The following is a 26,615-nucleotide window of genomic DNA, read 5'->3' on the forward strand; positions in this document are numbered from 1 at the left end:
TTTTCTGATCATAAAAGTCTGAAGTATTTATTTTCACAGTCTGAATTGAATATGAGACAACGACGATGGCTTGATTTACTGAAGGATTTTGATTGTGAAATCAAATACTATCCGGGAAAGTCTAACGCAGCAGCAGATGCCCTGAGTAGAAAAGTATGTGCTCTATCTTTATCTACTGTCGGTGTATCTAATTTGATTGAGGATTGTTGTGTTTCTAGGTATGTATTTGAGACAGATAGAAGGCCGATGAGAGTGTATGCAATCAGTGCTGAGCCAGAGTTGTTGATTCATATCAAAGAAGCACAGAAAGCTGATTAGAATGTACAGAAATCGATTGAAATGATCAGATCAGGACATCAGTCTGAATACAAAGTTAGTGACGATGATATCTTGTATGTGAATAACCGAATAGTTGTTCCCAATATTGCAGACTTGAGACAGAATATTCTGAAAGAAGCCCATTGTAGTCGCTTTAGTGTTCACCCTGGAGGCAGAAAGATGTACAACGACTTGAAGAGTCAGTACTGGTGGAAACAAATGAAGTCTGATGTGACTGAATTTATATCCAAATGTTTGAATTGCCAACAGGTGAAGGCTGAAAGAAAGAAACCGGGTGGCTTATTACAGAGTTTATCAATTCCTGAATGGAAATGGGATCACATTTTCATGGACTTTGTAACGAAGTTGCCACAATCATCTCGAGGATGCGATGCTGTTTGGGTGATCATTGACAGATTGACGAAATCTGCGTGCTTTATTCCTTATCGAATGACTTATCGTCATGATCAAATGGCGGATGTTTATATTCGAGAAGTGGTAAGACTTCATGGTGTGCCAAAGTCGATTGTATCTGACCGAGATCCGAGGTTTACTTCGCACTTTTGGCATAACCTACAGGAAGCTCTAGGTACGCATTTACATTTGAGTACTGCTTACCATCCTCAAACCGACGGTCAATCTGAACGAACAATTCAGACGCTTGAGGATATGCTTAGAGCTGTAGTACTTGATTTTGGTGTTACATGGCAAAATTCTATACCACTCGTGGAATTTTCTTATAACAATAGTTATCAGACGAGTATAGAGATGGCACCATTCGAAGCGTTATATGGGAAGAAGTGTCGATCGCCTTTGTATTGGGATGATGTTTCTGAGGTACCTGAGTTAGGGCCAGATATGATCAGACAGATGACTGAAAAGGTGAAACTGATACATCAGAGAATGAGAACAGCACAGCACAGACAGACCAGATATGCGAATGTACGACGACGGCCGTTATCTTTTGATCAGGGAGATAGAGTGTTTCTGAATATTTCACCGTTCAGAGGCACCGTTCGATTTGGTAAACGAGGGAAATTATCTCCGAGGTATATTGGGCCGTATGAGATTCTCGAGAAGATAGGCAATCTAGCTTATCGACTCGCTCTTCCTATGTCTTTATCTGGAATACATGATGTCTTTCATGTATCGATGTTGAGAAAGTACATATCTGATGCATCTCATGTGATTCACTCCGATGAAGCTGAATTGGATGACACTCTTAGTAATTTCGAGCAACCTATTCAGGTTCTTGATAGAAAGACGAAGCAACTCCGAACGAAGACCATTCCATTGGTGAAGATTCAATGGAGTAGACACGGAGTTGAAGATGCGACTTGGGAAGTCGAAGAAGATATGAAGCAACGATTTCCTTACTTATTTCATTGATGTGAGTTCTTATTCAGTTTTAAGTTATTTTTTATTCTTATGAGCATGCGGACTGCATATCTATACTGTTTATGAATTCGAGGACGAACTCATGTCTTAGTGGGGGAGAAATGTAAGGCCCGGGATTAATTAGAAATTAATCCGAATTTATTTAATTTTAATCCGAGTATATTTAATTTGGGAATATTTAGAGTTTTGATTTAAATTCTAATATTCTTAAATTATTTAGGATTGAAATTGAATTAAAATAAGGGCCGAGGACCAAATTGCAATTATTGAAGAATCTAGGGACTAAAGTGCAATTTTATTGAAAGTTATCAGATTTGTGTTGGATTACTCAGCTTTTGCACGTGTACTTCATTCCTTATTCATAAATTGAGAAACAGAGCCGAGATCTTATTTGTTTTCTTTGAAAGTTTGATCTTCAAATCCTTGTAACTTTTGAACCGGTTGTCCGATTTTGATTCCGTAAATTGTTCTGGAACCCTTACGACGAGAGCTTCAATCTCGTGTAAGTTTTATGCTGTTTTTTATGTATTTCGAAATCATTATGGAGCAGATATCAGATTTTTAGTTATTGATTGTGTTCTTGCTATTGTATCGCTTCTATTTTCGAAACTGGATCAAAGTTGGATGATTGAAGGGATTGATTATGATTTGTAGCATGTATATCGATGACTATAGCTGCTGATAAGATGTTTTATGACTGAGTTTTATATGATACATGCTGATATATGAATTGGAGTTACAAGTTTCGAAGTCGGGATTACGTCGGTTACCGATTTTGAATCGCTACGTCGTTTAATCGAGTTTTGGAACTATTTTGATATCCGATTTCCGAGTTGAAGTTGTTGTTGAGATGTTATGAATGTTATAGTATTTTTCTTATTCAGTTTTAGTTGAGTTTGAAGGCTTAACGACACAAGACGCCGACTTGAATGAACGAAGAAAGAGTTGAGGTTTGAAATGCGATTGATTGATGAATTCTTGATGGTTTTGACTCGTTTCTATTTTGATAGATTGGTATGAAGTTTGATATATGTATTTTGATTATATCTCACACATTTGAAGAGTTCAGAACCTCGATAAACGAAGGTATAATGACAACATCGCGAAGTAGGGACTTTGAAACTCAAGAACGATTATCTTTGAGTTGGCCCGCAAAAATCACATACTTGTTTATGTTTTGATTTGATTGTGGTGTTGTCGATCCATCTCAGGTAGTGGATCTTTAAATTTGAGTTGATATGATGTTATATCGAATTGATTCTAAGCCAAGGTTGCGGTTAACCTTATTTGCGAGTCGTTTACGAATTCGTTAGATGGATATCCATGTCAAGATCATTTATGAATCTTGATGGCTTCGAAGTTATATGAATCAAATCGTATTTAAAGCGTTTGAGTACTCTATTTGTTGAGTCGAGTTTTAAATAGAGTTAATATGATTTATTTAACGCTTTCGATATGTTGGTTATACTGAGAATTATATCTCACCGGAGTTTATCCGGCTGTTGTCTTGTTTTGTATGTGTGCATGACAACAGAGAGGGCAGGAGCTGATCATCGACATCATTGACAGCTGGGAGAGAGTCTATCACGTGAGGGCTCGGGTTGTAGATGATGTTTTGAATGTTAGAAGCAAGGAACTTTAGAACTTGTTGGTTTTGGAATACATGTATAAAACTTGAGATAGTTTGTGTCGTTATCGTTATCATTTCTTTAGCGACTTGTGTGATGTATTAAATACATGTATAGATACTTGAGACCTTGTTTATATTAATATGCATGATTTGGATCTTTTATATCATGTTTTAGACTTGAGTTTGATGAATTGGAAGGAGTTGAAGGGATCAGATTTGCGGACAAAGAACAGGGCAAGTTTCTACTCCAGGAGGCGCCCCCGCGGTAATTTTTGACGGCTCGCGCGCAGCCTGGAGATTTGCCTACTGTTTTGGAAAAAAACAGGGGCGCCCCCGCGGTAGTTTTTGGCGGCGGGGGCGCACCCCTTTTTGGAAAAAAATAAAAATAAATTTTTTTTTTTTGGCTCCTTTCTTTCCTTATTAGATTAATGATGCTTATTCATTAATTGCCCTTAAGATATGAGATTAGCAACCCGAGGCTCCACAACAGGTGGTATCAGAGCGTTAAGTTTCTCGGACTAAGAATAGATGAGTGGGGTAGATCGAGTCTTTTACTCTGATTTAAGTATTCTTGAAGCATGTTTGTTATCTGACTTGATTTACAGCTTTAAGAATTGCATGATATCCGTTATCTGATATTATTGGAAGCATGTAATAATACGGCTGAATCAGATTCGATCTTTTGAGAAGGCATTGAGGAACTGAAACAGAAATGTGTTATGATATGATGAACTGTACACTAATGTGTTTGATTATCAGATATGCCTCCACGACCGGCACCGAGAGTTAGGCAGACATTGGCTACGAATCAGCCTGAACAGACAAATGCTGCACAGGTCCCAGTGACAGTGTCTGAACATGGACAGGGTAGTACGTTTACTGATGAGTTCAGTGATGCTAATCCGATGGAGAAACTTTTGAAACGATTCCAGTCATTCAAACCACCGAAGTTGCAAGGAACAGAGAATGCTATAGAGTGTGAGAACTGGCTGGAAGATATTGAGCAGTTATTTGAGTCCATTGATTATACAGATGATCGTCGTGTGAGACTGATAATTCATCAACTGCATGGCCTTGCCAAGAGTTGGTGGATAGCGACGAAGAGAGCACTGGAAAACCAAGGTACTGTTATTACCTGGTCTGTATTTCGAACTGCTTTCTATCAGCGTTTCTTTCCTGTGTCTTATCGCAAGGACAAAGGAGCAGAGTTTGCAAGTTTGCAATAGGGACAGTTGAATATTGAAGAATATGTTTCCAAATTCACTAGCTTGTTGAAGTTTGCACCACATATCGTTGTTAGTGACGAAGCTCAAGCCGATCAATTTATCAATGACTTGAATCCTGATGTGTTTACACTGGTGAATTCGGGAAGACCGAATACCTTTGCTGATGCTCTGAATCGAGCAAAGGGTGCAGAAGTAGGGATACTAAAACAACGAGGAGCACAGTTTGTGCCACAGCCAGTGAGACAACCACAAGAACAGCCACAGATTCCACAGCCACCTCGATTTGAAGCTGGAGGTAGCAGCAGTAGAAAGAAAAATTTCTTCAAGGGTAAGAGCAAACAGTTCAAGAGATCAGGTGGTGGTAGCTCTTCTAGTTCTAGTGGATCCCAACAGTCTAGAGCTGGACAGAAGTCTGATGTATATTGCACCAAATGTGGAGGTCTCCATACTGATGAACAATGCCAAGGTGTGTTTGGAAGATGCCACATTTGCAACAAGATGGGACACTTTGCAAGAGTGTGTCCACAACGAGGATCTGAAGGTGCACAGGGTGCAGGAGCATCGAGACCGGTGGGTCAATCTACATCTTCAGTTCACTTTTTTCAACCACAGCCTGCAGCACCAAGTAGAGGAGGAGGTCAGACGGTGAATCAACCTCCAAGGCAACAAGCAAGGGTGTTTGCATTGACTGTGGAACAAGCACAAGCGGCACCAGATGATGTGATTGCAGGTAACTGTTCTCTTTATGGTTATCCTGCTTATGTCTTATTTGATACTGGTGCGTCGCATACTTTTATATTTGAGCAGTTTGTTGCATTGCATTCATTACCTGTTGAGCCCTTAGCTATTGTTGTATCTATTTCATCACCTCTGGGTCGAGGTATTATATCAGTGAAGTCTGTATGAAATTGTATATTACAGTGTGAGGGGCATGAGATTGAGCTTGATTGTATTGTACTCGGTTTGTCTGATTTTGATTGCATAATCAGTATTGATATGCTAACCAAGTACAGAGCTACAGTAGACTGTTTTCAGAAGATTGTGAAGTTCAGACCTCATATGGCTGATGAATGGAAATTTTATGGTAAGGGATCAATAACTAAAATTCCATTGATATCTGTTCTTGCTTTGACTGAGTTGTTACAGAAAGGAGCAGAAGGATTCCTTATTTATGCAGTTGATATATTGAAGACTAGTCCGACATTGACTGATATACCGGTGGTGAGTGAGTTTGCAGATGTATTCCCTGACGAGATTCCAGGATTGCCACCATACAGAGAGGTAGATTTTGGTATTGAATTGATGCCAGGTACACAGCCGATATCAAAAGCACCTTACCGTATGGCACCGATTGAATTGAAAGAACTGAAAGACCAACTCGAAGATTTGTTGGCCAAGGGTTATATCAGACCGAGCATCTCTCCTTGGGGTGCTCCGGTATTGTTTGCTAGAAAGAAGGATGGATCGATGAGACTATGTATTGACTACCAGCAATTGAACAAAGCAACGGTAAAGAATCGCTATCCTTTACCTCGTATCGATGATTTATTTGATCAATTGCAGGGATCGTCAGTATATTCGAAGATTGATTTGAGATCCGGATATCATCAACTGAGGGTTAGAGACGAAGATATTCCTAAGACTGCATTTAGAACCAGGTATGGCCATTATGAATTCATAGTCATGCCTTTTGGTCTAATGAATTCACCAGCAGTTTTTATGGGATTTATGAATAGGGTATTTCAAAGATATCTAGATGATTTTGTGATCATATTTATCAATGATATCTTGATTTATTCTAAGAATATGTGTGAACATGCTGATCATCTCCGAATTGTATTGAGAACGTTACGGGAAGAAAAATTATATGCCAAGTTATCCAAATGTGAGTTTTGGTTGCAGCGAGTCGTGTTTCTTGGCCATATAATTTCAGGAGATGGTATATCAGTGGATCCAAGCAAAGTAGAAGCTGTGATCAGTTGGCAAAGACCGACGTCTGTGCCAGAAATTCGAAGTTTTATGGGCTTAGCAGGTTATTATCGTCGATTCATTCGAGATTTTTCATCTATAGCGAAGCCTATTACACAGCTTACACAGAAGAATGCACCATTTGTTTGGTGTGAGGCATGTGAAAGGAGTTTTGTTGAACTGAAGAAGAAATTGACTACTGCGCCAGTGTTGACAATCCCTAAAGGTACTGGTGATTTTGTTGTTTATTGTGATGATTCTCACCAGGGTTTGGGATGTATTTTAATGCAGAAAGTACATGTTGTTGCTTATGCTTCTCGACAACTGAAACCACATGAGGTTAGGTATCCGATTCATGATCTTGAATTGGCTGCTATCGTTTTTGCATTGAAGATCTGGAGACATTATTTATACGACGAGAAGTTTGAAATCTTTTCTGATCATAAAAGTCTAAAGTATTTATTTTCACAGTCTGAATTGAATATGAGACAACGACGATGGCTTGATTTACTGAAGGATTTTGATTGTGAAATCAAATACTATCCGGGAAAGTCTAACGCAGCAGCAGATGCCCTGAGTAGAAAAGTATGTGCTCTATCTTTATCTACTGTCGATGTATCTAATTTGATTGAGGATTGTTGTGTTTCTGGGTATGTATTTGAGACAGATAGAAGGCCGATGAGAGTGTATGCAATCAGTGCTGAGCCAGAGTTGTTGATTCGTATCAAAGAAGCACAGAAAGCTGATCAGAATGTACAGAAATCGATTGAAATGATCAGATCAGGACATCAGTCTGAATACAAAGTTAGTGACGATGATATCTTGTATGTGAATAACCGAATAGTTGTTCCCAATATTGCAGACTTGAGACAGAATATTCTGAAAGAAGCCCATTGTAGTCGCTTTAGTGTTCACCCTGGAGGCAGAAAGATGTACAATGACTTGAAGAGTCAGTACTGGTGGAAACAAATGAAGTCTGATGTGACTGAATTTGTATCCAAATGTTTGAATTTCCAACAGGTGAAGGCTGAAAGAAAGAAACCGGGTGGCTTATTACAGAGTTATCAATTCCTGAATGGAAATGGGATCACATTTTCATGGACTTTGTAACGAAGTTGCCACGATCATCTCGAGGATGCGATGCTGTTTGGGTGATCATTGACAGATTGACGAAATCTACGTGCTTTATTCCTTATCGAATGACTTATCGTCATGATCAAATGGCGGATCTTTATATTTGAGAAGTGGTAAGACTTTATGGTGTGCCAAAGTCGATTGTATCTGACCGAGATCCGAGGTTTACTTCGCACTTTTGGCATAGCCTACAGGAAGCTCTAGGTACGCATTTAAATTTGAGTACTGCTTACCATCCTCAAACCGACGGTCAATCTGAACGAACAATTCAGACGCTTGAGGATATGCTTAGAGCTGTAGTACTTGATTTTGGTGTTACATGGCAAAATTCTATACCACTCGTGGAATTTTCTTATAACAACAGTTATCAGACGAGTATAGAGATGGCACCATTCGAAGCGTTATATGGGAAGAAGTGTCGATCGCCTTTGTATTGGGATGATGTTTCTGAGGTACCTGAGTTAGGGCCAGATATGATCAGACAGATGACTGAAAAGGTGAAACTGATACAGCAGAGAATGAGAACAGCACAGCACAGACAGAACAGATATGCGAATGTACGACGACGGCCATTATCTTTTCATCAGGGAGATAGAGTGTTTCTGAAGATTTCATCGTTCAGAGGCATCGTTCGATTTGGTAAACGAGGGAAATTATCTCCGAGGTATATTGGGCCGTATGAGATTCTCGAGAAGATAGGCAATCTAGCTTATCGACTTGCTCTTCCTATGTCTTTATCTGGAATACATGATGTCTTTCATGTATCGATGTTGAGGAAGTACATATCTGATGCATCTCATGTGATTCACTCCGATGAAGCTGAATTGGATGACACTCTTAGTTATTTCGAGCAACCTATTCAGATTCTTGATAGAAAGACGAAGCAACTCCGAACGAAGACCATTTCATTGGTGAAGATTCAATGGAGTAGACACGGAGTTGAATAAGCGACTTGGGAAGTCGAAGAAGATATGAAGCAACGATTTCCTTACTTATTTCATTGATGTGAGTTCTTATTCAGTTTTCAGTTATTTTTTATTCTTATGAGCATGCGGACTACATATCTATACTGTTTATGAATTCGAGGACGAACTCATGTCTTAGTGGGGAAGAAATGTAAGGCCTCGGGATTAATTAGAAATTAATCCAAATTTATTTAATTTTAATCCGAGTATATTTAATTTGGGAATATTTAGAGTTTTGATTTAAATTCTAATATTCTTAAATTATTTAGGATTGAAATTGAATTAAAATAAGGGCCGAGGACCAAATTGCAATTATTGAAGAATCTAGGGACTAAAGTGCAATTTTATTGAAAGTTATCAGATTTGTGTTGGATTACTCAGCTTTTGCACGTGTAATTCATTCCTTACTCAGAAATTGAGAAACAGAGCCGAGATCTTGAAAGAGTGGGTGCCCAGTGAGCCAACTTGTGGCTAAGGGCTTTGATGACTCTTTGTACAAACAATCTTTTGTTTAATATAATTTACACTTTTATTAATGGCAATGACTTTGTCTTTCTTCATATTGTGATATTGTGATATACTATTGTTGCTTTGATAAATACCTTGAATATACTATAGTGTATGTAAGATGTGGTAGAACATGGAGATGTCTATCATGAAACACATCTTATAGTCACTGTATATTCTAAACTGTTCCTAGTCGATTGAGCCGTCCGATAATAAGGATAAGGATCGCTCGAGTTTGAGACTAGCATTTGCGATGCAGAGTACCACGTTTCATTGGTAAGGAACATAGAGATTTTCGAAGCATGCAAATGGATATTCATATGATGAATGATCGAACTACCCTATCCGGACTTTCCAAGTGGTTATCACTTATCGAGTGGATAAAGTCCGCGGTTTTGGTTGTACACCATTAGTCCTTGCTACTTGAGACATCATTGAGACTCTACATGCTAGTACTGTGCTTTGAATCGTTACCGACTCTATTGGGGTCATCAGGTGTCGGGATTGGGTACAGTTACAACACATATAGGAGTCGATGCTTTGTTGTCAAGGATTCACCACATACTTGCGAGTGTGGATATCCTATGCGATCTGAGGAGATATTAGTGTGACGAATCTCTGGCCAGAGTACATGATGTGATTTAAGAAATGGTTTCTTAGTAGCACATGCGATGTCACTATTTGATCTTCAAAATGCATTGCATAGTTATCGAATCTCGAGCGACTCTCGATATACCAATGTTTGTTGATTCGATCGGGATATATGGATGAAGGGACCGTACTGTACGCGAACCAAAATCTACTGGTTCTTGTAGGCACTATCAGTGATACCTAGGGAATCATGGGGCGATGTTGCTAGGCGCTCATACCATGATTCGATGGGCAAGTCGGAAATTGTTGTTCCGAGTCACAAGGAGTTGTGAGCCCACGGCTAGCTGTATCCCTGATCCATTGAGGGTCACACAGTGTAATGGATTTTTAATCCCCGTTGAGATAGTTAAATTTAAAGAGTTAAATTTAATGAACGAAGAAGTTGGACTTCTTATTTAAGAGTAGAGGAGTAAGATTTCCTAAAATGACATAGGGATGACCATTTTTGGAAATCACTGAATTCGGATTCAGAAAAATTTATCTTGACTTTAAAAGGTGCAGAAATGGTTTCTGTGCACATTGATGAAATCGGTTTATCAATCGGAGTCACGATAAATTTTATATTAATTTCTGAACATGCGGGCTTTGCTTGTCGGGCCTGAACTTATGACTAATGGGCCCTAAGCTGTTAGTGGCCTACATTATAAATAAGTTATTGCAGTACAGAAATTACACACAACAGGTCACAATTTTCGAAAACCCTAAGTATTTTTCTAAAAGGTGGCCGCCCCCCTCCCTCTCTCTGTCAGAAAAATCCAGCCTGTGATTTTGAATTACAGTCTGGTTTAACGGATCAAATTCGTTAATCTCTTCGTAGAAAACTTCTGATAGATTTTCTAGTGCAATCTATCAGAGGGATTAAATCTCTGTTCGTGGACCTGATTGAAGAACAGTTCGTCCATCAGTTCCAGGGATATACAACAAGAGCAGAGAAATTTGTTGGTGTCCTAAATCTCGATTCGAGATTAAAGGTAAAAATTTTATAATTGTTATTTAATTTTTACACACACAATTTAATCGTAAGGTTGATACCCATTATGGAATCGTTCCATACAAAATTTTAAACTTCCGCTGCACCGGGTATTAATCATAATTGATCTGATCGCCGCGTTTTCCAACAGATCTTATTTGTTTTCTTTGAAAGTTTGATCTTCAAATCCTTGTAACTTTTGAACCGGTTGTCCGATTTCGATTCCGTAAATTGTTCTGGAACCCTTACAACGAGAGCTTAAATCTCGTGTAAGTTTTATGCTGTGTTTTATGGATTTCGAAATCATTATGGAGCAGATATCAGATTTTTAGTTATTGATTGTGTTCTTGCTATTGTATCGCTTCTATTTTCGAAACTGGATCAAAGTTGGATGATTGAAGGGATTGATTATGATTTGTAGCATGTATATCGATGACTATAGCTGCTGATAAGATGTTTTATGACTGAGTTTTATATGATACATGCTGATATATGAATTGGAGTTACAAGTTTCGAAGTCGGGATTATGTCGATTACCGATTTTGAATCGCTACGTCGTTTAATCGAGTTTTGGAACTATTTTGATAGCCGATTTCTGAGTTGAAGTTGTTGTTGAGATGTTATGAATGTTATAGTATTTTTCTTATTCAGTTTCAGTTGAGTTTGAAGGCTTAACGACACAAGACGCCGACTTGAACGAACGAAGAAAGAGTTGAGGTTTGAAATGCGATTGATTGATGAATTCTTGATGGTTTTGACTCATTTCTGAAATGATAGATTGGTATGAAGTTTGATATATGTATTTTGATTATATCTCGCAGATTTGAAGAGTTCAGAACCTCGATAAACGAAGGTATAATGATGACATCGCGAAGTAGGGACTTTGAAACTCAAGAACGATTATCTTTGAGTTGGCCCGCAAAAATCACATACTTGTTTATGTTTTGATTTGATTGTGGTGTTGTCGATCCATCTCAGGTAGTGGATATTTAAATTTGAGTTGATATGATGTTATATCGAATTGATTCTAAGCCAAGGTTGCGGTTAACCTTATTTGTGAGTCGTTTACGAATTCGTTAGATGGATATCCATGTCAAGATCATTTATGAATCTTGATGGCTTCGAAGTTATATGAATCAAATCGTATTTAAAGCGTTTGAGTACTCTATTTGTTGAGTCGAGTTTTAAATAGAGTTAATATGATTTATTTAACGCTTTCGATATGTTGGTTATACTGAGAATTATATCTCACCGGAGTTTATCCGGCTGTTGTCTTGTTTTGTATGTGTGCATGACAACAGAGAGGGAAGGAGCTGATCATCGACGTCATTGACAGCTGGGAGAGAGTCTAGCATGTGAGGGCTCGGGTTGTAGATGATGTTTTGAATGTTAGAAGTAAGGAACTTTAGAACTTGTTGGTTTTGAAATACATGTATAAAACTTGAGATAGTTTGTGTCGTTATCATTATCGTTTCTTTAGCGACTTGTGCGATGTAATAAATACATGTATAGATACTTGAGACCTTGTTTATATTAATATGCATGATTTGGATCTTTTATATCATGTTTTAGACTTGAGTTTGATGAATTGGAAGGAGTTTAAGGAATCAGATTTGCGGACAAAGAACAGGGCAAGTTTCTGCTCCAAGAGGCGCCCCCGTGGTAATTTTTGACGGATCGCGCGCAGCCTGGAGATTAGCCTACTATTTTGGAAAAAAACAGGGGCGCCCCCGCGGTAGTTTTTGGCGGAGGGGGCGCACCCCTTTTTGGAAAAAAAAAATTTTTTTTTTTTGGATCCTTTCTTTCCTTATTAGATTAATGATGCTTATTCATTAATTGCCCTTAAGATATGAGATTAGCAACCCGAGGCCCCACAGAGACTCTCAAATTCCAACCCGAGGCACGCTGGGACCCACCAAAGCGGCCCGCGTCACCCAGATCGCACGTTCACGTCCTGTGATTCAGTCTATTGCATCTTTTCTATGCGCGGATTGGACTGAAATAGTCGGAAACAGGACAGAGAGGAATCGAAAGAACAAGAAGGAAGAGTAAAAAAAACGAATTTAATGAAAAAGGGTTGCAACACGAGGACTTCCAAAGGGGTCACCCATCCTAGTATTGCTCTCACCCAAGCACGCTTAACTTCGGAATTCTGATGGGATCCGGTGCATTAGTGCTGGTATGATCACACCCAACAGTGAATGAATTCTTTATTGTATTGTCTCTCGAATTGCAGATCGGAGAAACAGGCGCTGCACTTTCAAACGGACATAACTTTCGATCGGCTGAGAGTTACGGGAGCTTCAGCCTGCTCACGTGAAGCTTCTCTCGATACCTACAGCGCGCATCTCGGTCTAAGAGACGGAGACGCTCAAATTCAGATTGCACGTTCACATTGTATGATTCAGTCTATTGCATATTTTTTATCCGCGGATTGGACTGAAAGAGTCGGAAATAGGACGATGAGGAATCGGAAGAACAAGAAGTACGAGTAAGAAAAAAAAAATTAATGAAGAAGGGGTGCTACACAAGGACTTCCCAAGGGGTCGCCCATCCTAGTACTGCTCTCGCCCAAGCACGCTTAACTTAGGAGTTCTAATGGGATCCGGTTTATTAGTGCCGGTATAATCGCACCCAACAGTGAATGAATTCTTTATTTTTGTGTCTCTCGAATTGCGGATCGGAGGAACAAGAGCTGCAGTTTCAAACGGACATAACTTTCGATCGACTGAGAGTTACGGGAGCTTCAGCCTGCTCACGCGAAGCTCCTACCGATATCTACATCGCGTATCTCGGTCTGATGGGATCCGATGCATTAGTGTTGGTATGATAGCACCTAAAAGTGAATGAATTTTTTATTGTTTTGTCACTCGAATTGCGGATCAGAGGAACAGGTGCTGCACTTTCAAACGGACATATCTTTCGATCGGCTGAGAATTACGGGAGCTTCAGCCTGATCACGCGAAACTCTTCTCTATACCTACAGCGCGCATCTCTCTTTAGGAGATGGAGACACTCAAATTCCAACCCGGAGATGGTCTTTCGGGGCATATTTCCCGTAGGGCACGCTGGGACACAACAAAGCAGCCCGCGTCACCCAGATCGCACGTTTACGTTGTGTGATTCAGTGTATTGCATCTTTTCTATCCGCGGATTGGACTAAAACAGTCGGAAATAGGACGGCGAGGAATCAGAAGAACAAGAAGTACGAGTAACAAAAAAAGAAATTAATTAAAAAGGAGTGCAACAAGAGGACTTCCCAGAGGGTCACCTATCCTAGTACAGCTCTCGCCCAAGCACGCTTATCTGCGGAGTTCTGATGGGATCCGGTGCATTAGTGCTGGTATGATAGCACCGAACAATGAATGAATTCTTTATTGTTTTGTCTCTCGAATTGCGGATCGGAGGAACAGGAGCTGCATTTTCAAACGGACATAACTTTCAATCTGCTGAGAGTTACGGGAGCTTCAGCTTGCTAACACGAAGCTCTTCTCGACACCTACAGTGCGTATCTCGGTCTAAGAGATGGAGAAGCTCAAATTCAAACCCGGAGATTGTCTTTGGGGGAATTTTTCCCGTAGTGCGCGCTAGGACCTACCGAAGTGGCCCGCGTCACCCAGATCGCACGTTCACGTCCTGTGATTAAGTCTATTGCATCTTTTCTATCCGCGGATTGGACTGAAAGAGTCGGAAATAAGACGGAGAGGAATCGGAAAAACAAGATGTACGAGTAAGAAAAAAAGAAACTAATAAAAAAAGGGGTGCAACAAGAGGACTTCCCAAGGGGTCACCCATCCTAGTACTGCTTTTGCCCAAGCACGCATAACTTCGGAGTTCTGATGGGATCCGGTGCATTAGTTCTGGTATGATCGCACCCAACAATGAATGAATTCTTTATTTTTTTGTCTCTCGAATTGCGGATCGGAGGAACAAGAGCTGAAGTTTCAAACGAACATAACTTTCGATCGGCTGAGAGTTACTGGAGCTTCAGCCTGCTCACGCGAAGCTCCACCCGATACCTATAGTGCGTATCTCGGTTAAAGAGATGGAGACGCTCAAATTCCAAAACGGAGATGGTCTTTCGGGGCATTTTTCCCGTATGTCGCGCTGGGACCCACCGAAGCGACCCGCGTCACCCAGATTGCACGTTCACATCGTATGATTCAGTCTATTGCATCTTTTCTATCCGCGGATTGGACTGAAAGAGTCGGAAATAGGACGGCGAGGAATCGAAAGAACTAGAAGTACGAGTAAGAAAAAAAGAAATTAATGAAAAAAGGGGTGCAACAAGAGGACTTCCTAGGGGGTCACCCATCCTAGTACTGCTCTCGCCCAAGCACGCTTAATTTCAGAGTTCTGATGGGATCCGGTGCATTAGTGCATGTATGATCGCACCCAACAGTGAATGAATTCTTTTATTGTTTTGTCTCTCGAATTGCGGATCGGAGGAACAGGAGCTGCAGTTTCAAACAGACATAACTTTCGATCGGATAAGAGTTACGGGAGCTTCAGCTTACTCACACAAAACTTCTCTCGATACCTACAGCAAGTATCTCGGTCTAAGAGACGGAGACGCTCAAATTACAACCCGGAGATGGTCTTTCGGGGCGTTTTACCCGTATGTCGCGCTGGGACCCACCAAAGCGACCCGCGTCACCCAGATCGCACGTTCACATCGTATGATTCAGTCTATTGCATCTTTTCTATCCGCGGATTGGACTGAAAGAGTAGGAAATAGGACGGCGAGGAATCGAAAGAACTAGAAGTACGAGTAAGAAAAAAAAGAAATTAATGAAAAATGGGGTGCAACACGAGGACTTCCCAGGGGGTTACCCATCCTAGTACAGCTCTCGCCCAGGCACGCTTAACTTCGGAGTTAAGATGAGATCCAGTGCCTTAGTTCTGGTATGACCGCACCCAATAGTGAATGAATTATTTATTGTTTTGTCTCTCGAATTGCGGATCGAAGGAACAGGAGCTGCAGTTTCAAACGGACATAACTTTCGATCGGCTAAGAGTTACGGGAGCTTCAGCCTGCTCACGCGAAGCTCCTCTCGATACCTACAACAAGTATCTCGGTCTAAGAGACGGAGACGCTCAAATTACAACCCGGAAATGGTCTTTCGTGGCGTTTTTCCCGTAGGGCGAGCATGGACCCACCGAAGCGGCCCGCGTCACCCAGATCGCACGTTCACGTCGTGTGATTAAGTCTATTGCATCTTTTTTATCCACAGATTGGACTGAAAGAGTCGGAAATAGGACGGCGAGGAATCGGAAAACCAAGAAGTACGAGTAAGAAAAAAAGAAATTAATGAAAAAGGGGTGCAACACGAGGACTTCCCAGGACGTCACCCATCCTAATACTGCTCTCGCCCATGCACGCTTAACTTCGGAGTTCTGATGGGAACCGGTGCATTAGTACTGGTATGATTGCACACAACAGTGAATGAAATCTTTATTGTTATGTTTCTCGAATTGCGGATCGGAGGAATAGGAGCTGCAGTTTCAAACGGACATAACTTTCGATCTGCTGAGAGTTACGGGAGCTTCAGCTTGCTAATGCGAAGCTCTTCTCGATACCTACAGTGCATATCTCAGTCTAAGAGATGGAGAAGCTCAAATTCAAACCCGGAGATTGTCTTTGGGGGCATTTTTCCTGTAGGACGCGCTAGGACCCACCGAAGTGGCCCGCGTCACCCAGATCGCACGTTCACGTCCTATGATTAAGTCTATTGCATCTTTTCTATCCGCGGATTGGACTGAAAGAGTCGGAAATAAGACGGAGAGGAATCGGAAGAACAAGATGTACGAATAAGGAAAAAAGAAACTAATAAAAAAAGGGGTGCAACACGAGGACTTCCCAGGGAATTCTTTATTGTTTTGTCTCTCGAATTGCGGATCGAAGGAACAGGAGCTGCAGTTTCAAACAGACATAACTTTCGATCGGCTAAGAGTTACGGGAGCTTCAGCCTGATCACGCGAAACTCCTCTCGATACCTACAACAAGTATCTCGGTCTAAGAGACGAAGACGCTCAAATTACAACCCGGAGATGGTCTTTCTGGGCGTTTTTCCCGTAGGGCGCGCTGGGATCCATCGAAGCGGCCCGCGTCACCTAGATCGCACGTTCACGTCGTGTGATTAAGTCTAATTGCATCTTTTCTATCCGCGGATTGGACTGAAAGAGTCAGAAATAGGACGGCGAGGAATCGGAAAAACAAGAAGTACAAGTAAGAAAAAAAAGAAATTAATGAAAAAAAGGTGCAACACGAGGACTTCCCGGGGGGTCACCCATCCTAGTACTGCTCTCGCCCAAGCACGCTTAACTTTGGAGTTCTAATGGGATCCAGAGCATTATTGATGGTATGATTGCACCCAACAGTGAATGAATTCTTTATTGTTTTGTCTCTCGAATTGCTGATCGGAGGAATAGGAGCTGCAGTTTCAAACGGACATAACTTTCGATCGGCTGAGAGTTACTGGAGCTTCAGCCTGCTCACGCGAAGCTCCACTCGATACCTATAGTGCATATCTCAGTTAAAGAGACGGAGAAGCTCAAATTCCAAAATGGAGATGGTCTTTCGGGGCATTTTTCCTGTATGTCGCGCTGGGACCCACCAAAGCGGCCCGCGTCACCTAGATCGCACATTCAAATCGTATGATTTAGTCTATTGCATATTTCTATCCGCGGATTGGACTGAAAGAGTCGGAAATAGGACGGCGAGGAATCAAAAGAACAAGAAGTACGAGTAAAAAAAAAAGAAATTAATGAAAAATGGGGTGCAACACGAGGACTTCCTAGGGGATCACCCATCCTAGTATTGCTCTCGCCCAGGAACGCTTAACTTCGGTGTTCGCTCTCGCCCAGGCACGCTTAACTTTGGAGTTCTGATGGGATCCGGTGCATTAGTGCTGGTATGATCGCACCCAATAGTGAATGAATTCTTTATTGTTTTCTCTCTCGAATTGCAGATCGGAGGAGCAGGAGCTGCAGATTCAAACGGACATAACTTTCGATCGGCTAAGAGTTACGGGAGCTTCAGCCTGCTCACGCAAAGCTCCTCTCGATACCTACAGCAAATATCTCGGTCTAAGAGATGGAGACGCTCAAATTACAACCCGGAGATGGTCTTTCGTGGCATTTTTCCCGTAGGGCGCGCTGGGACCCACCAAAGCGGCCCGCGTCACCCAGATCGCACGTTCACGTCGTGTGATTAAGTCTATTGCATCTTTTCTATCCGCGGATTGGACTGAAAGAGTCGGAAATAGGACGGCGAGGAATCGAAAGAACAAGAAGTACAAGTAAGAAAAAAAGAAATTAATGAAAAAAGGGTGCAACACGAGGACTTCCCAAGGGGTCACCCACCTTAGTACTGCTCTCGCCCAAGCACGCTTAACTTCGGATTTATGATGGGATCCGGTGCATTAATGCTGGTATGATCGCACCCAGCAGTGAATGAATTCTTTATTATTTTGTCTCTCGAATTGCGGATCGGAGTAATAGGAGCTGCAGTATCAAACGGACATAACTTTCGATCTGTTGAAAGTTATGGTAGTTTCAGCCTGCTCACGCGAAGCTCTTCTCGATACCTAAAGTGTGTATCTCGTTCTAAGAGACGGAAAAGCTCAAATTCAAATCCGGAGATGGTCTTTGGGGGCATTTTTCCCGTAGGGCGTGCTGGGACCCACCGAAGTGGACCGCGTCACCTAGATCGCACGTTCACGTCTTGTGATTAAGTCTATTGCAATTTTTCTATCCGTGGATTGGACTGAAAGAGTCGGAAATAAGACGGAGAGGAATCGGAAGAACAAGATGTACGAGTAAGAAAAAAAGAAACTAATAAAAAAAGGGGTGCAACACGAGGACTTCCCAAGGGGTCACCCATCCTAGTACTGCTCTTTCCCAAGCACGCATAACTTCGGAGTTTTGATGGGATCCGGTGCATTAGTGCTGGTATGATCACACCCAATAATGAATGAATTTTTTATTTTTTTGTCTCTCGAATTGCGGATCGTAGGAACAGGAGCTGCAGTTTCAAACGGAAGTAACTTTTGATCGGCTAAGAGTTACTGGAGCTTCAGCCTGCTCACGCGAAGCTCCACTCGATACCTATAGTGCGTATCTCGGTTAAAGAGATAGAGACGCTTAAATTCCAAAACGGAGATGGTCTTTCGGGGTATTTTTCCCGTATGTCGCGCTGTGACCCACCGAAGCGGCCCGCATCACCCAGATCGCACGTTCACATCGTATGATTCAGTCTATTGCATCTTTTCTATCCGCGGATAGGACTGAAAGAGTCGGAAATAGGACGGCGAGGAATCGAAAGAACTAGAAGTACGACGAGTAAGAAAAAAAGAAATTAATGAAAAAAGGGGTGCAACACGAGGACTTCCCAGGGGGTCACCCATCCTAGTAATGCTCTCGCCCAAGCACGCTTAACTTCGGAGTTCTGATGGGATCCGGTGCATTAGTGCTGGTATGATCGCACCCAACAATGAATGAATTCTTTATTCTTTTTCTCTCGAATTGCGGATCGGAGGAACAGGAGTTGCAGTTTCAAACGGACATAACTTTCGATCGGCTAAGAGTTACGGGAGCTTCAGCCTGCTCCCGCGAATCTCCTCTCGATACCTACAGCAAGTATCTCGATCTAAGAGACGCAGACGCTCAAATTACAACCAGAGATGTTCTTTCGGGGAGTCTTTCCCAAAGGGCGCTGGGACCCACCAAAGAGGCCCGCGTCACCCAGATCGCACGATCACGTCGTGTGATTAAGTCTATTGCATATTTTCTATCCGCGTATTGGACTGAAAGAGTTAGAAATAGGACGGCGAGGAATCGGAAAAACAAGAAGTACGAGTAAGAAAAAAAAAATTAATGAAAAATGGGTGCAACACGAGGACTTCCCAGAGGGTCACCCATCCTAGTACTGCTCTCGCCCAAGCACGCATAACTTCGGAGTTCTGATGGGATCCGAAGCATTAGTGCTGGTATGATCGCAACCAACAGTGAACGAATTCTTTATTGTTTTGTCTCTCGAATTGCGGATCGGAGGAATAGGAGCTGCAGTTTCAAATGAACATAAATTTCGATCTGCTGAGAGTTACGGGAGCTTCAGCCTACTCACGCGAAGCTCTTCTCAATACCTACAGCGCGTATCTCGGTCTAAGAGACAGAGTGTAGCGACCCGACCCGGATCTACTACTTAATCAGAGTTAAGAGCATTATTAAGCATGCATTAAATGAAATCGCTGCGGAAGACTTAAATACAAGCAGACTGGCATAATACAACCGGCTATTCAAACTCGATTTATACAACCCAATCGAATTTACATAGATAAAGACCTACAGCTAAATACTACTATCTTCAAGGTTGCTGGCTCCTCCAGGCTCCTGGTGCTCAATCCTGCACCTACAACTGCACCGTCGAATAGGGTATCCAGATACATAGAAAATACTGAACGTGAGCTCTAAGCTCAATACGAAAGCACGGATAAACATACAAATATGATGCATGCAAATGACAGGGTATCCATATCTGGGATAACTGTATACAAACTGCTCAGACTGGCGCCTGGAATATAAGCTCGTCACATCAGGGTAGCTAACCACTGTGCGCATCCACTCATTCCCGAATCACGGACGCGGACCACGGAGTCCTTCAGGTATCAGTACCTAAGGGTACTCGATATCAAATGTCCTAACAGGGCTGAGCAACCCTAACTGGCTCATCTCGAAAGATATACAGATGTTCAGGCACAATATGATATGCACATGCCGCATAACAATAATAACATGCGAACACATAAATGAAACATATAAGCATGCATATCCGCTGACAATCTCAGTCAGTACTTACGTACCTTTCTAAGGAAGTCCTAGTAGTCCCACTCTAGGTTCCAAGCCTATCATCAAGTCTACAATGCAAATACTCATGCATCAAACAATAAGCTCTAAAAGCCTTAACTAAGCTATTGCATACTCCTAAATAATTTAAGGAGACCATAGTCATACCTGCGTCCGTCGTTAGCCCACTGATGGCGACTATCCCGCAACTAGGGCATTCCCCTGCTGCGAATCCACAGCCTCGAACATGGCTTTACAACACAAGCACTGCTCCGCTACTATGTCAGACACTGTCTGACTATACTAAAACAAATATCCTACTCCAACACTAGAATAAGAGTACCCAAAGCCTTAAAATAGGACCACGAGGGCGAAGGAGAGAATTCGGAATTGGCAAGAAATGAATGCCTCGGACCTTATATTTATAGGCATCGATCGGAACCTCCGATCCTCGATCGGAACGTTCGATCCTGCCATCGGAGCTTCCGAACATCCTTATCTGCCATATGTCAAGATCTCATTGGTTGAATTCGGATAGTGGTGATTGGAGCTTCTGATCCTGTTCGGAGCTTCCGATCAACCACACGTCATGGATGTCGATCGGAGCTTCCAATCGTTCATCGGAGCTTCCGATCACCTTCGTAGCATCGATCCTAACTTCGGAGCTTCCGATCTGTCTGACCCTCCGGACCATTTTTGATCATTTTGGGTCTATTTCCGGGCTCCATTAATCCATTTATAAGTCTCCTTAATCACGTTTTACTAAATATAACATGATCACACGATAATTACTCATTATCGTTAATTCTGGATATGGGTAAACCTCGGGACTATAGTATAAACCATTCGTCCAATTCATTAGTAGTTCCGGTTCAAAACATCTGGTCAAATAACCTTCGACAATACCAAACCTCGCTAAACCTGCAAGGTCTGTTCATTCACTGAACCACATCAGAACATAAACTCGATTTATAATTCGGACTGATTTCAAACTCGCACGCTTTTAACGATCACTCTGGAATCACTGCCTTCTTATCAGCAATCCTGTGAGAATCGAGTAACACTACTGACTATCGTCAGTATCCATCGATAACTGCAACAACACGGAACCTTCGGTCCATATTGACGACTGTATCAGTCACACTGCCTACAAATCTTAGCGATGACACTCCTGCTAAGATCGTAACTAGCCATTAGCTATTCTCCAGACATGTACTAACTCCATTGCTGCCCACGATAAAACCAGATACAACACCTTGTATTTCACTGGTCTAATGGTAACATCGCATCCCTTGACGTTATCGCAAAGTTCTAAAACAAATTGATCTAGATTTGACTTTCGGTCAAATCCTAGATATCCTTCTTCCAAGAACTCATGTGAGTTACTCTTTATCACTAAGGATAAAATATTTATTCCCAAAACAGTACCTTATGCGAATAGAAATGGCAACTACCGGCCACCAGTTCGCAAAGCAATCGCATCACTGCCACCACTCTAACCATCTGAAATCCTTAGACTGATTGCGATAAACCTTGATCTGAATCCCGCTATCGTAGATAGCATCTACTCAATCGTATTAGTCATCCTTCCATGGATAACAACAAAATCCTGACAATTCCTGGCGTCATAGTACGTACTTTCAGTACTCACCCTGCCATTGGCCAACGAATGTTCCCAAAGAACAACAACTAGCAAATAGAGATTTCTAACTCCAATTGTGACAAAATCCTTATACACAATTTCTTGTCTAAATTCATCCTTCGAGGTCGTCGCCTCGAAATTCACTATCATCCTGCTGAAACTCCCAGATGGACTAACACCATACTCAGCAGTAGTCTATATCAGATGCTTACTTCTATCTCGGAACTAGAGATAGTATCGACGAAAACAATTTCCGTTTTATCCTTTTCCAGATAACCAAATCCTTGGCTCCCTAGCGGGGATAACCAAACTGATTCACCTTGATCCCGCACAGAATCTATCAATACTAGTGGCAATTACGTTATCTAACCCTCTCAATGACACAGCATATCAAAACGTACTGGGATATTAGTGACAACAATCCTGCCAGACTCAGAAACACAAGTCTCAGCTATTGTCTCATCCCATGAAACAACAAATGTTAACCTGCTAATGTTCATTGAAATCCATGAGCACTTGTCGAATCTCCTCTCAACAACAAATCTTGAGAAATCTGCTGGAAGCACCCCAAGAAAAACACTCTGACTAACAGTCTTCAAAATTCGTCCACTGACAAACCTGGGACGATCACTGAATCATATTTACGCAAACTGAATAATTCATTTGCTAACACCAAGAAATGCTCAGATCGAAATTTGTCACTGGTAGCCAAAGCAACGTTACCAACAACTACGATCACAAGAGCCAACTAATGACCACTTTCGTGATTCGCAGAATCCAAAAGTCTCGATTCCCGCATTCCTGGAGATCCCTTAGAGACTAAAGAATTTCCTAAATGCACTTGAATCGTTTATATCAAAGCATACCATACTTAAAGTACCATTCCAAATACTTCTTGATTCACTATATCCCATCTGTACCGATTGGAATAATCTGATCAATCAAATCGATATACTGTAGCTCTCGCCATGCCTGACGATATCAACCCTAATCAGATAATCACTGATCAATGAAACTCTCATGGCTCGATCAATATCGATGATCTCACTGCCACACGTCCGCATATCCCAAATACTTGGAATCAAAAGAATCACAGCTGATTCAATCACTCATCTTTGATAGAGTCAGACAACAGTTACAAGTAGTCACTAGTGCTAAACATGCACCAGTCTAGACATACTATCGCTGTCTATATTCATTCAAGATGATCATAAGGACTTGGTAAATCCAAGCCGCAATACAAGTCCGAAATATTTCAACTATCGTTGAACATGCTCCTGATAACTATATCTCTTGCTAAGACTGCAACAAATCGAGACTGAGGTTACTAGACGAGGTGTCCCACCTGAAATCACCACCAAGTGTACACTGGCATAAATCACGCTATCCTCACACCTCAAATAGTCATGTACAATCCTTAGCATCGGATATAATCTATCATTGAAGGAAACCATCAATGCTGAAAACTACTCATCCCCGAGTCAAATGTTTCAGGAATTTCACAAACCATCTCCTGGATAGCCCCTATCACAAGAGCATCCAAACACTGACTAGATGCACTAGTCTATCAGTATCCAATAGGTTAAAACTATCTGCTCAGAGTACGCACTTGTCAAGGAAATCCCTCCAAGACTGGTCTCCTTATGACAAAATTACAAACCAATATCTTTGACGACAGTCAGTCGATATCTAAACCGCTAACACCTAACTAGGCAACCAATCCAATTTCATACCCCATCGTGACTGTTACCAAAACTCTAGACTAAGTAGCCTTCCCACCACCAAATCCTGAAGCACGAAGGCTTCCAGGCATTCTCCGAAGTACGAAAGACTCCCAGAGTAACACTGGCATAGGGTCGCGCTCCATCATGTCTAGTCATGGTCATAGTCCACAACTCTCGGCATATACTCGACTTGGTATCCAGATGAAATCCCATCATCATGAAGTCTCAACCTATGAAGGTCAATCAGACTACTGTCCTAAGGAAACAACTTAGAACAAAAACTCAAAATTCCAAACAAGATCAATATTTCCATGCCCCCAGATGAATTACCTCATCAATGGCACTAACCCAGTCAAACGACTAATTAGGTCAGCCCTAGGAAGACACCTAGACTATCCCCATGTCAATTTGTTACCGCTGGCTTACCCAAAATCCATGAGTTAACATAGTTGATCACCAATCAACTAATTCCAAGCCAAACTTAGTAAAATTACTTGTAATCAAACACGAATCTTTGAATAAGTAAAACATGTATCATTACTTCAAGTTATGTTCAATTTCCTTTATTACAATCCCATGTAATACATACAGTATTCAAAATACAACAAAATTTACATCCAATAACTTGAACTGATACAACCAAATTCTGATGATGCATTACAACTGAAATACTGTTTACAACTACATCAATACAGTATTTAAAATCATCGAATCCTATCTTCGTCCCTTGAGCATGAAGCTTCCCATCGACACACGCATCGATACAAGCATACTCCCGTCCAAGTCTCTATACATGTCCTCCCGCGAAGAACTCCGGAGAAATGACACGTGATAGCTAACCAGCTATTCTCTACGTCAGTGCATGTCGGTCGACTTCTTTTGCTCGCGATCTACCATCAGCGTTCTTCTTGTATCCAAATCATGATTTTGAACATGAAGTTTCCCGTATGCCTACCAAAAGCATCGATACAAGCATACCGGCAAAAACCATGTTCTGCACGAGTTTACAGACCTTACACTCGAAACCTGTCATGCCTTAGGCACGCAAGGCATTCCCTGGTAAAGGTCTATCTGACAATCTCTCCAGCTACGAGTGGAGAATCTTCAAGGACTGGAACCACATGGATTACTAAAGACCATTCATTCCAAAAAGCCCTCAGAGGTATCTGACGCGATATACTCGATCTTCTCTTCCAATCTTCCCTGGTTGGAATCCATATATTCTTCGATCAACATTCCAATGCATCGAATGATGAATCGTCCACAACAGTCAGTCTATCTATCGATATGCTACTACTGGTGTTCTCATCACTGCTGCATTCCTTATAGTAAAGACTTATGCCGCAAACCATGACAATGAAGAAACAAATCTTCTTTCGCTAGGCCTCAATCAATCCTACAAGGATAATCAAGAAGTCTTATTATCAATTTCCTAAGTCCCTTTCATGCAGCTCTGATACCAATAAATGTAGCGACCCGACCCGGATCCACTACCTAATCAGAGTTAAGAGCATAATTAAGCATGCATTAAATAAAATCGCTGCGGAAGACTTAAATACAAGCAAACCGACAGAATACAACCGGCTATTCAAACTCGATTTATACAACCCAATCGAATTTACATAGATAAAGACCTACAGCTAAATACTGTTGTCTTCAAGGTCGCTGGCTCCTCTAGGCTCATGGTGCTCAATCCTGCACCTACACCTGCCCCGTCGAATAGGGTATCTAGATACACAAAAAATACTGAACGTGAGCTCTAAGCTCAAAAAAAAAGCACGGATAAACATACAAATATGATGCATGCAAATGACAAGGTATCCATATCTGGGATAACTGTATACAAACTGCCCAGACTGGCGCCTGGAATATAAGCTCGTCACATCGGGGTAGCTAACCACTGTGCGCGACCACTCATTCCTGAATCACGGACGCGGACCACGGAGTCCTTCAGGTATCAGTACCTAAGGGTACTCGATATCAAACGTCCTAACAGGGCTGAGCAACCCTAAGTGGCTCATCTCGAAAGATATACAGATGTTCAGACACAATATGATATGCACATGCCGCATAACAATAATAATATACAAACACATAAATGCAACATATAAGCATGCATATCCGCTGGCAATCTCAGTCAGTACTTAAGTACCTTTCTAAGGCAGTCCTAGTAGTCCCACTCTAGGTTCCAAGCCTATCATCAAGTCTACAATGCAAATACCCATGTATCAAACAATAAGCTCTAAAAGCCTTAACTAAGTTATTGCATACTCCTAAATAATTTAAGGAGACCATAGCCATACCTGCGTCCGTCGTCAGCCTACTGATGGCGACTATCCCGCAACTAGGGCATTCCCCTGCTGCGAATCCACAGCCTCGAACACGGCTCTACAACATGAGCACTGCTCCGCTACTATGTCAGACACTGTCTGACTATACTAAAAAAAATATCCTACTCCAACTCTAGAATAAGAGTACCCAAAGCCTTAAAATAGGACCACAAGGGCGAAGGAGAGAATTCGGAATTGGCAAGAAATGAATGCCTCAGACCTTATATTTATAGGCATCGATCGGAACCTCCGATCCTCGATCAGAACTTCCGATCCTTGATCGGAACGTCCGATCCTGCCATCGGA

At 41.7% G+C, this 26,615-nt stretch overlaps 12 non-coding genes and 1 pseudogene across 12 annotated transcripts; all 13 read right to left on the reverse strand.

Annotated features, from left to right (window-relative positions):
- Positions 1-12,841: 12,841 nt before the first annotated feature.
- LOC140868666 (5S ribosomal RNA) lies at positions 12,842-12,960 on the reverse strand. The gene has a single exon (XR_012146073.1). It is a non-coding gene; the product is annotated as a 5S ribosomal RNA (ribosomal RNA).
- A 324-nt stretch (positions 12,961-13,284) lies between these two features.
- Positions 13,285-13,403, reverse strand: LOC140868826 (5S ribosomal RNA). Its single transcript, XR_012146227.1, has one exon. It is a non-coding gene; the product is annotated as a 5S ribosomal RNA (ribosomal RNA).
- Positions 13,404-14,005: 602 nt separating this feature from the next.
- Positions 14,006-14,124, reverse strand: LOC140869316 (5S ribosomal RNA). The gene has a single exon (XR_012146695.1). It is a non-coding gene; the product is annotated as a 5S ribosomal RNA (ribosomal RNA).
- A 401-nt stretch (positions 14,125-14,525) lies between these two features.
- Positions 14,526-14,644, reverse strand: LOC140869051 (5S ribosomal RNA). Its single transcript, XR_012146444.1, has one exon. It is a non-coding gene; the product is annotated as a 5S ribosomal RNA (ribosomal RNA).
- Positions 14,645-15,045: 401 nt separating this feature from the next.
- Positions 15,046-15,164, reverse strand: LOC140868993 (5S ribosomal RNA). The gene has a single exon (XR_012146387.1). It is a non-coding gene; the product is annotated as a 5S ribosomal RNA (ribosomal RNA).
- Positions 15,165-15,567: 403 nt separating this feature from the next.
- Positions 15,568-15,686, reverse strand: LOC140869127 (5S ribosomal RNA). The gene has a single exon (XR_012146517.1). It is a non-coding gene; the product is annotated as a 5S ribosomal RNA (ribosomal RNA).
- A 400-nt stretch (positions 15,687-16,086) lies between these two features.
- Positions 16,087-16,205, reverse strand: LOC140868695 (5S ribosomal RNA). The gene has a single exon (XR_012146100.1). It is a non-coding gene; the product is annotated as a 5S ribosomal RNA (ribosomal RNA).
- Positions 16,206-17,024: 819 nt separating this feature from the next.
- LOC140868584 (5S ribosomal RNA) lies at positions 17,025-17,143 on the reverse strand. Its single transcript, XR_012145994.1, has one exon. It is a non-coding gene; the product is annotated as a 5S ribosomal RNA (ribosomal RNA).
- A 400-nt stretch (positions 17,144-17,543) lies between these two features.
- On the reverse strand, positions 17,544-17,695 carry LOC140869580 (5S ribosomal RNA; annotated as a pseudogene).
- Positions 17,696-18,095: 400 nt separating this feature from the next.
- On the reverse strand, positions 18,096-18,214 carry LOC140868337 (5S ribosomal RNA). Its single transcript, XR_012145760.1, has one exon. It is a non-coding gene; the product is annotated as a 5S ribosomal RNA (ribosomal RNA).
- Positions 18,215-18,615: 401 nt separating this feature from the next.
- Positions 18,616-18,734, reverse strand: LOC140868979 (5S ribosomal RNA). Its single transcript, XR_012146374.1, has one exon. It is a non-coding gene; the product is annotated as a 5S ribosomal RNA (ribosomal RNA).
- Positions 18,735-19,138: 404 nt separating this feature from the next.
- LOC140867992 (5S ribosomal RNA) lies at positions 19,139-19,257 on the reverse strand. The gene has a single exon (XR_012145430.1). It is a non-coding gene; the product is annotated as a 5S ribosomal RNA (ribosomal RNA).
- A 395-nt stretch (positions 19,258-19,652) lies between these two features.
- On the reverse strand, positions 19,653-19,771 carry LOC140868225 (5S ribosomal RNA). The gene has a single exon (XR_012145652.1). It is a non-coding gene; the product is annotated as a 5S ribosomal RNA (ribosomal RNA).
- Positions 19,772-26,615: the final 6,844 nt, after the last annotated feature.

This window comes from Henckelia pumila, chromosome 4 (assembly GCF_033568475.1).
Source record: "Henckelia pumila isolate YLH828 chromosome 4, ASM3356847v2, whole genome shotgun sequence".
NCBI lineage: Eukaryota > Viridiplantae > Streptophyta > Magnoliopsida > Lamiales > Gesneriaceae > Henckelia > Henckelia pumila.